Genomic DNA, 11,522 nt, shown 5'->3' with positions numbered 1-11,522 from the left:
GTTTTACTGTATCAGAGCTCGTCAGTGCGGCTAGACAGGCAACTACCTCAATCCAGGATCGAAAGCCTAATCCTGATGCCTAAACCTGATGAATCCTAGCATGGATGAAATGTGGAATATTCTGTGTAGCTTAATTGCCATGTATATTTTTATAACTTACTATATATATATATATATATATATATATATATATATATATTAAAAAAACGGCCCCAACTCTAATTAGGCCACGATTCTTAGTGTTTTGTCCGAACGAAATGAAACTTTGTCCACAACTAGTTTATTATATTCAAAACATAACATCAAAACACTGGGGTATTTGGCCTTTTTTTTTTCTCCGTTCTACAGCATATGTTATAGATGGCCTCCATTTAGCTTCTTTTTTTTTTTGGTCACACTGTATATATATATATATATATATATATATATATATATATAGACATACAGACAGATAGATAGATAGATAGATAGATAGATAGATGGATGGATATGTGTATATATATGTGGAGGTGCGTGTGTTGGTAAGTGAGTACGAAAACAAGTAAATTTAAATTCTTATTCTTTACATGTTAAATAATTACAGATTAAATCATTAGAAATTTAATAATTACGAGTTAAATAATCACAAGATAAATAATTACATGTTAAATAATAACAAGATAAATAATTACAAGTTAAATAATAACAAGATAAATAATTACAAGTTAAATAATTACAAGTTAAATAATTACAAGTTAAGCAATTACAAGTTAAATAATTACAGGTAGTATAACACAAAAAAAGGCATAATCCTAGAAACGTTTCCTTCCAAGACACAAATTATCACATCAGAAATGAAACTGATTATTTAATTGGTTTCAATTTCTAATTTGAAATCCGTGATAATTTCAAAAGGGAAAAGAGAATAACATAAAGATGTTAAGTATGAAAGATTCCACAAATATATTCGATGTGTCAAGAAGTATTCATCCATTCGTATATTAAATAACGAATATGAATATCTCGAAACGGCACCATTGTGTTCACACACACACACACACATACACACACACACACACACAAACACACACACGCACAAGCTTACACACACATACACATCAGGTGCGCTTGAAAGCCAAATTCCAACGCAATATTACGAAAATAAACAAATATTTTACTTGCTTGAAATTTACACCCAATACCCCCCCCACATATATATATATATATATATATATATATATATATATATATATATATTTAGTAATGTGATTATAAATTATTAGCTCTTTAGACTATTGTTCTAATCTCCTTTAAGTTATATATATATATGTGTGTGTGTGTGTGTGTGTGTCTGTGTGTCTGTGTGTGAGTGTATGTATGTGCGTGTATGTATACATATGTGTGTATATATATTATATATATAGTGTTCCTATGTGTAAATATCTCTCTCTTTATTTAGTTTATATATATATATATATATATATATATATATATATATATATATATATATATATATATATATTACTTGGAGAGCCAACATTTACCAAGACCCGGACGCCATTGAAGGATAAGAATTAAGTGTGTGTAATGTAGACAGTGAGATAAGATTAATCACGGTTGAATTTTGGTAAGATTTTCTAATGTTAATAGACGACTCAATAAAACTATTCACATTAAACTTGAAGACGACCATACTGCATATATATATATATATATATATATATATATATATATATATATATATAAAATACACCAAACGTCAAAGATAAAAAAGAAAACACAACAAATGCTCCTGATTATAATTGAATGCACCTTTGAGAATAATATAGCCGAATAACAACTTTTGCGTGCCATTTTATACAACATGCCTGCTGAAATTAAAAGACAGCTCGGCAAATAGAAAAGATATCCGGAAATATCGGAAAAAAGAATAACTCTGTCGTGTTCAATCAGGTATGCTTGAATGATAGCATTTAGCTAATACACACATACACACACACACTATATATATATATATATATATATATATATATATATATATATATATATATATATAAAGGTACTTTATGCGTCTGGCAGTGTTATTAAATATAAGATAGGCTTTGTGCAGGAATGTATTCAATAAATATCGATATTCGATACTCGAATTGATCCGATCCTAGAAAGAACAGGCGATTTCGAACAAAGTAAAATATTACATAGTCCAAAACCACAAGTGCAATTAGGAAGTTTTATTACCAAATAAAATCAACAGCAGGTTCTTTGATATGACAGGTGCGCGTTCAAAATGAATGTTTCAGTTTAAAGGACATTTTCACAATGATACTTGACTTTTTTTTTATTTTAAACTTAAATTCAGGCCATTATCACCGCACAAGCAGTGAGGCCAAACATATAATATCAACAGCAGGTTCTTTGATATGACTAAGGCGCGTTCAAAATGAATGTTTCTGTTTAAAGGACATTTTCACAATGATACTTGACTTTTTTTTATTTTAAACTTAAATTCAGGCCATTATCACCGCACAAGCAGTGAGGCCAAACATATAATATCAACAGCAGGTTCTTTGATATGACTAAGGCGCGTTCAAAATGAATGTTTCTGTTTAGAACAGATTAGAAACATAATAATTTACTTTTGATTTTAAACGTCAATTAAAAATCATTTTTATAAAAGTAACACTAGATTCTCTACAGTGCAATGTAGACTAAAATATACTGTGAACTAAGTTACTGCAAAGGGCATGAGAAGCCCCATCCAGGTGCATCGCGATGGGTCCCCAACTAGAGAAGGCAATCAATCGATTTGATTGAAAAATGGGCGATTAAATCGATTTCGATGGGAACACAAATATGGGAGTGTGAAACATTCGCTAGTCATCATTCAATCCCGGGGAACGTCTAATCTCCCTGCTAGTATATATACTTGTATTTATATTTAGATATAATGGAATTTAGTCTTATAGAAGTAATCTTCTATTAATAACTTTTGTTTACTGGAAAATCTGGGAACTGAACTGACAACCCGTTGAATACACAATCGCTCCCACTTGGTATGTTTAACTCTGCAGGCTGAGCTTCCAGTGTTGCTGTCAAACCGACTGTACTCGTGGCAGACGATACAAATGAATAACGTCCAGTAATTAAAAAAGGACACACGCATATATATATATATATATATATATATATATATATATATATATATATATATATATATATATATATATATATATAAGCGCTTGTGCTTTTGTGCATATTTCCATATATAGTCTAAAGAAACTGAGGATTTTAAAACAAAATGGATGAATGTTAAATTCTTAAGGATACAAAGTTCACCGTATTGCAGACTTAGCATAATTCGACTAACAGATGAAAACTTCAAACATACCAAACAATGAATTCAACTAGATGACAGTGAAACATAAACAGAAAACGTAGCTTAAATTGTGAAATAGTAAAGGAAAATCTTAATCATATACCTGTCTCGGACACACACACACACACACACACACACACACACACACACACACACACACACACACATATATATATGTATACACTATATATATATACATATATATATAAACGCGCGCGCACACACACACACACACACACACACACACACACACATATATATATATTGTATTATGTTAGCAGCAGAATAGAAAGAGCAACACTAATTTAAATTTAATACAATAAATGATAGAGAGTTTTGACTGTATTTTACGGAAATGCCTGTAATAAGTCGCAGTTTTCGACGGGAAGTAATATATATATATATATATATATATATATATATATATTTATATATATATATATATATATATGTGTGTGTGTGTGTGTGTGTTTAATATATATAGTGTGTGTGTATGTGTGTGTGCGTCTGTATGCAGTAGTAAAGTCAAGCGAATTTCACAACTGTTAACAAGAAACACACGTTCATTGATAAAATTTATGTTCGTAAAATATATGAAAACAAAATTATATATATATATATACATATATATATATATATACATATATATATATATATGCATAGCAAAAATAGTAATTAGTAAAAACCTGAAAAAAAAGGGCTCAATACTATTGCAGAGCAAATATATGTTTTATTTTTTATTACCGATTTATCTGCTTAGTTACACGTGTTTCCGTTACCGAATCGTATTAACGATCCAGTAACTTCTTCATCCATTACAGAAAAACTTTCTGCAATGAATGAAGAAGTTACTGGATCGTTAATACGATTCAGTAACCGAAACATGTGTAACTAAGCAAATAAATCGGTAAAAAAAGCCCATATATATATATATATATATATATATATATATATATATATATATATATATATATAGTCATGCACAGGCAGACGGTTTCTCTGTATCAGCGCTCTTCAGTGTTGCTACGCTAGCACAAATGACGAAACAGAGTTCGAACTTGTTACAATCACGTTTATATTCGACGGTTCTACTCACTTTATATATATATATATATATATATATATATATATATATATATATATATATATTGATAGATATATATATATATATTGATAGATATATATGTAATTGTGTAAAGATTTAAAAAGTACTATTCTGCTTAATCTCTATTTCCTCGATGTTAAAATGTAATGTTTGCGTTGAGTACTTTTGAAAAGATGTTTTTTGTTTAATTTGAAATTTATATTTACGTAATTTAAACACACATACCTCCATATATGTATATATATATATATATATATATGTGTGTGTGTGTGTGTGTGTGCGTGTGTGTGTGTGTGTGTGTTTGTCCCATTACTAAGAAAATCCTATAAAATAAAACTGTAATATATATATTTGTGTGTGTTAGAAAAGATCAGAAGTACATCCATACCGCCGGTTTCAAATAAAAACAAAGAGAGAGGACGGCCAAAAACCGAGGCTAAAGAGAGTCTGACATAAGCAATACGATATTAGTCCCTTTTGGTTTGTGCGAAACCTTTGTTTTCGTTTAGTTTTACCTGTAACACACACACATACACACACACACATTCATCTATATGTATATATATGTATGTATGTATGTATATATATATATATATATATATATATATATATATATATATATATATCGTCCGAAGCAAATATATCGATACAAATTCATCTATATGTATATATATGTACATATATATATATATATATATATATATACATATATATACATACATATATATATATACATGCATACATACATATATATATATATATTTATATATATATATATATATATATATATATATATATCGTCCGAAGCAAATATATCGATACATGTTAAGGCATAACAATAATATTCTTGCACCTTTTTTAGGTGGTAGAAAGTTCATCCAATATGTTTTTTTTTGTTTTTGTTTTTTGGCGGGGGAATACTTATGTCTTGATTTTAAATTATTTGTTTCTAACAACTTCAGAAAGGGTAAAAATGACCTTTTGTTTGTTTTCATTTAATACACTCGTAATCTCATAAAACGCACTTTCTACAAATGCAATTGCAAAAATAAATAAATAAATAAATAAATAAAATTAAAAAAACAACAGACAAACAAACAATTCGTGTTCAATAAATATACTTTCAACTATAGAAATAGAAAAGAGGCTTGCCTTTTTTTCTGTTGTCCTTGGCCTTCGGGCCGGGATCAAAGTATAGTATCTGTTCCGGCAGATACTGCTAGCAAAGACCATATGTGCGGGCAACCCCACATATAAGACCTTGGTCGATTTAGGGGAAACCCTTCATCCTACTTGTCACTATCCAGCTCCCCTACCCCCCGGGGAGTTGGCCCCCGTTTTCCCTTCATTCCTCACATTAAAAATCGGTCTTGTGCCTAATTTGCTCGGTGGGGGAGCAAATAAACACCCTGTTGTTCTTGGCCTTCGGGATCAAAGTGTAGTATCTGTCTGAAGATGCTGCACTTAAGATAATTTGTACCAGTACAATGGAGGGGAAACCCTCTATACTGGGACAATTATTATTTTTCGTAACCAGAGTGCCCCCTTTTTGCCTACTTTTAGGGGAGCTGGTTTTTACCCCACATTAAAAACGGCCTTGTGCCTAATTTGCGTTGGTGGGGAATCAAACAAATGCAATAAATATACTTTCAACTATTTCTCTAATATAGGTGACGTTCGCAGCTTCAGTTCTGCTTCTCGCTCTTTATGAGTGGAACCTATGATCTGGACCATAACGATATAATCATGTTAAGACACTGGTTCTTGTTAAATCGCCAAAGTTTAGCAACGTTAAGCCCTGTTAGTACCAGATGGGTTACCGTTTGGATATACCAAGCGCTGTACGTAGGAAGACGTTGATACCTAATTACAAAAACTTAATACCGTCACATCTGATAGAAATTTACATGCAATTGCGGCCAGCTTATGCCTTCGATATTTCCATGAGCCTCCTTCCTCCGAAGGAATTCAGTTCGATACGTTTCGCGTGAGTGTCGTTTAAAACATGATATCAAGAGGCTAATCAGCCACTGGAGTGTTTGTGCTCCACTTACGAACTTGTTGAATTGTTTGTTTGTTTTTTTCTACATCAATTAATGTTAAAATATAGTCACTCATCCAAAATGCTAGCTAGGGTCGACGTTGCTTAACTTTGGTGATTTGATGAGAGTCTGTTTTGTAAACATAGATAAGCTGTAAACTAAAGGGTATGTTTACATGTAGATCATTACAATAAAGTTAAATGAAACAGCTGGACTGATAACTATGGCGGGACACTAGTCTCCCACCATTTTTTTTTTACCTACAATACCGATACATATAAAGACACCTGTAAATTATTTTCCCCTGAAATATTTAGTTTTCAAAAAAAGTCACTCATCCAAATATTAATCAGGGGTAACGTTCATTGATTGAGATTGTCGGACTGACTTCCTCATCTTGGTTGTTAGAGTCACAACGTTTCGGCCGTTTTGCCCTCCGGCCTTCATCAGGTGTTTTGTATCGAACTGGGGAACCGTTTGTTAGGAGTCTCGAACCCAACCCTTTATTATTATTACGGGGGTACCATGTTCGGACTCCAGCTAGGCTCTGGGACATAGTTGCTGATTCTCTGTTTCGAATGTTACTTTTCACTGCTTTCGTTCAGAATTGAACTCAGCACCTTTGGGTAACTGTAAACTTTGATACAACGTCTTGGACCACTCGGCCATAGAGAATCAACAACTATGTCCCCAGAACTTAGCTAGATTCCGAACACGATACCCCCGTGATGATTATAAAGGGTTGGGTTCGAGACTCCTAACAAACGGTTCCCCAGTTCGATACAAAACACCTGATAAAGGCCGGAGGGCAAAACGGCCGAAACGTTGTGACTCTAACAACCAAGATGAGGAAGTCAGTCCGACAATCTCAATCAATGAAAACACCTCATCTGAAAAATACAGACAATTACTAGGGTCAACGTTGCTTAAACTTTTAATGCTTTGATGAGATTCCGTATGCCATGAACTAAAGGTATTATTTATTAAGGCAATAAAATAAAGTGAAACAGATAACCTGTACGATTCTTGTGACAGGACGTTAGTCTGTCAATATTGTTAATCCATGCAAAACTGATGCTTATTGATACGCCTTGCTGATGTATTTTGGTTACAGTATATAATAATTAGGGCTAGAACAACATAATATTTTTATCGTTCTTTTGACTCTTGAGTATATATCAGACACAGTTTAACATAATCAATCAACTGCGAACGACAACACTGTATGTAAACAACATATAAGATATCAACGGGTATATACTCGAAAGCCAAAACAACGAAAAAAATCTTCTGTTGTCCTAGCCCTAATAATAATCAAAAATATTTACCCATCCAATCACTAACCAGGATCAACCTTGCTTAAACTTCAGTGAATTGACGAGAACCAAAGTAATTCATGATCGAGATGAGTATTATATATTAATTTATTTATTGCGGACTATTATCCTAATCTTTTTGTAGTTGTTTCACGACGTTTCGGCCAACTGTTTCCGTGGCCTTCGTCAGGTGGTAACCATGACAGCAACTATGGATGGCAGTAATTGCTGAGAATGCATTTTTTTTACACAGTGATTACCACTTATCAAGGCCCGGAAGCCACTCAGAGATAAGGGTTATTGCAAGTACATTACGTTAGTGTGAAGATTTGATGAAGTGTTTACTTAAGGGGGCGGTTCATGAGGAATTTTTTAACATTGGACTTGAAGACATCCAAGTTGTAGTCCGGAGGGAAGCAGGCAGACAGAACAGAGTTCCACAGGCGTGCAGTTCTAAGAAAGAAGCCTTGCTCATGGAATCCGCGTTTTAATTTAGGCACAGATATAGAGTGGGGTAAATTTTTCACAGTGGATTCAGCAAGACGGGTGTTTTTCGTGAGAGATTGGCGAGGGGGGGACCAGAGATTGGAGTTCAGACGAGCACCTGCCATGGAAATAACGATAAAGCAATTAAAAGATTCGGAGTTCCTATCCTGTCGCGGTTACCACCTGATGAAGGCCCGGGGAATAGTTTACCGAAACGTCGTGAAATAACATCTAAGAAAAGTTGAGGATAATAGTCCGCAATAAATTAATTAAGAGAACCAATGAGTATATATATATATATATATATATATATATATATATATATATATATATATATATATATATAATACGCGCTAGTTGTAAACAAAAGGTGATTTTTTTACCTGTAGATAAGGACAACAAAGATAAGTGAAACCGTTGATTCTGAGTTTAGTATTTTATTTAGCGTTTCTACGGATCTAAAATTGTAACACACCCAAGTACTGACCGAATACAACGTCGCTTAAACTTTGGTGATTTGACAAGAACCTGTATTAAAAAGAAATACATGTAAGCCTAAAAGTTTTTTGGGTCTTTTTTACCTGAAGATTAATAAAGTCTAGAATTGAAGATGTAATGTTTTTATATTAACAAATATTTGTATATTAATATTCTTTAACGACAGGAAAATCAAATATCTTAGAGTTTTGCTGGAAGAGGAAAGATTTTTAAAATTTTTTATTTATATCTTTATGTAGGGGGGGATGAATAACAACATCAAATTGGTAAATAATTACAACTTACCTTTTTGTCAAAGAGGCTGCAAATGTGAAACTCTTTGTTTAGTCAGATAAGTAATCCAGCTTTCAAATACAGATTTTTTTTTTCGTCAGAGGATGAAGGGGAGGGGGTGTCTTTTTTTGTTTTAGTATTTATTAATTAAAAAAAAATATTTTAGTTTTTATTAATTTTTTTTGTTTTTATTATTATTATTTTTTTTAGTTTGTTTCAATTTTCATGAGATATATACTTTATCGTATTTAAGAAAATACAAAAAAAGAAAAAAAAATGTTAAAACTTTTAATTGATATTTTTTTCTATTTTAAAATGTTTTTTCTCTTCTTTTTTTTTAAAGAAAAACACAAGCTTAAAAAATAAAAAAAAATATTTGGATTTTATTTAATTTTTTTTTTTTTCCATTTTCAATAATTGAGTGGGTGGGTCCGAAGATTTCCAATAATTCGGATTCCCTTTCTGTTGTGTTAACAGGTACGTTCTAAATATATCCTAAAACGCGGATTAAGCTTAGGCTTAATCTCTCTTGCTTTATTAATTTTTTTTTTATCCTTTTTATTTTTTTGTTTGTATTCGGTAGTTTTGAAACGCTTCCCTCAACAACGTGGTGTCGATGATTCTTCTGGCAACGCGGAAGAGAGCGGCAGTGTGAGTACTCTCCGTCCCGGCTCCAGAATCGATGGAAGACCAAGAGGTACAGAGGTAAGCACGCAGGCTGATAAGGAAGGAGGGTCTTATTTCCCCCACCCCGACAAGATACGGAAGCTGCACTACTGCGGTGCCAAGAAGGCGACAATGATGCTGACGATAATGATAATACGGATGATGCGGGAATAGCAGCAACAATAACAACGCGGAAAAGAAGAAGAACGGACAGAGTCAGCGTAACACTCAGAAGGCAGGTACTGCAGGCGGCGGAGGTGGTTGGAGGAGCCGGTGTGCAGCAAGCAGCGCTTCATATGTTGGCTGCCGTGTTGATGCTACGCTCTGGCGTTCCTATGTTCCGTCCTTCGGAGTTTTCACTTCTTTCTTTCCGTCGTCTTTTTTTGCGACTAGAAAACGCATAAAACTCAAACGTTAGAGAAGAAGAGAGATGTGGCCAATTAGATGAGCCAGTCGTAATCTATCTGTCTCTTTATGTTTGTATCAATCTCTCTCTCTCTCTTTTTCTCCTTCTCTCTATTTCTCTCTGTTTCTCTTTTTCTCTCTGTGTATCTGTCTCTGCATATCTATCCCCTCATTATTTACGTCTGTCTCGAACTCCCTGCATATCTATTTTTTACTACGTCTCTCTCTAACACACACACACACACACACACACACACACACACACACACACACACACACACACACACACACACACTCTCTCTCTCTCTCTTTCTCTCTGCCTCTCTTTATCTATGCGTGTATCTTTCTCTATATATCTATATCTTTCTCTATATATTTATATCTTTCTCCCACTGTTTCTCTCTCTCTGTTTCTTCATACATGGTTCTCTCGATATTGGTCAATGGGAAAATTATTCCCAACAAGCATTTAGGTAAAAATGCACTTTTGTATAAATACTTGAATTCATTCAAGAAAGTATCGCTGACAAAAACAAATAGAAGTGATAAATCTAATGGTCCTGCGAGGTTAGCCGCGTGGTAGAGGATTCGGCTTCTTTTGACGAGGTGCCGGTTTCGAATCTCGCAAGATTCAGGCACTCTGACGAGTCGTGGACGACGAAACACGTGTCAGCGGATAATTATATTTTAATAATATATATATATATATATATATATATATATATATATATATATATTTCCCGACTACTCATTTTCTCTCCTTAGACTTCTCACTTTGTTTTTGTTGCTCTCTCTCCGTCGCCATCTCCCTCTTTTAGACTTCTCTCTCCGTTCCTGATGCTTTCTCTCTTTCTCTCTCTCTCTCAACTTCTATCTCCGTTCTTGTTAGTCCCTATGTCTTTCGCTCTCTGTTAGTCCCTATGTCTTTCGCTCTCTGTTAGTCCCTATCTTCTTCGCCCTTCTTCGTTCTTGTTACTCTCTCTCTCTCTCTTCTCTCTCTGACCTTCCCTTTCCGTTCCTGTTTCTCTCTCATTCTGAACTTCTAACCGTTTTTGTTGCTCTCCCTCTCTTAATCTCTCTATCTTTATATCTCTCCGACCTTCTCTCTCCGTTCTCGTTGCTCTCTCTCTCTTCCCCTCTCTCTCTCAACTTCATTCTCCGTTTTTATTGCCTCCTATCTTTCTCTCTCTCTCTCTCTTTCTCTTTCATCCTGAACTTCTTTTTCTGTTCCTGTTGCTCTCTGTCTCTCTTTATCTCTTTCCGAATTTCTCTCCGTTCTTATTGCATACTCTCTCTTTGAAGTTTTCTCCGTCCTGTTGCTTTCTCTTTCTCCGTTTCTATTACTCTCTCGCTTTCTGAACTTTTCTCTCCCTTCCT

The 11,522-nt window shown here is 33.6% G+C and overlaps 1 protein-coding gene across 12 annotated transcripts in view; it reads right to left on the bottom strand.

The window, feature by feature from the left end:
- LOC145259106 (protocadherin beta-11-like) overlaps positions 1–10,356 on the bottom strand; it is a 1,732,684-nt gene extending 1,722,328 nt beyond the window's left edge. For all 12 annotated transcript variants that reach the window (XR_013864122.1, XR_013864121.1, XR_013864123.1 and 9 more), the window contains exon 1: positions 9,088–10,356. The gene's annotated coding sequence lies outside the window, so the exon portion shown is untranslated. The remainder of the gene's footprint in view (positions 1–9,087) is intronic.
- Positions 10,357–11,522: the final 1,166 nt, after the last annotated feature.

This window comes from Euprymna scolopes, chromosome 34 (assembly GCF_053919585.1).
Source record: "Euprymna scolopes isolate OS-2025 chromosome 34, ASM5391958v1, whole genome shotgun sequence".
NCBI classification, from domain to species: domain Eukaryota; kingdom Metazoa; phylum Mollusca; class Cephalopoda; order Sepiida; family Sepiolidae; genus Euprymna; species Euprymna scolopes.
The sequence above is the reverse complement of the archived record's forward strand: the minus strand, read 5'-3'. Positions and strand labels throughout refer to the sequence as shown.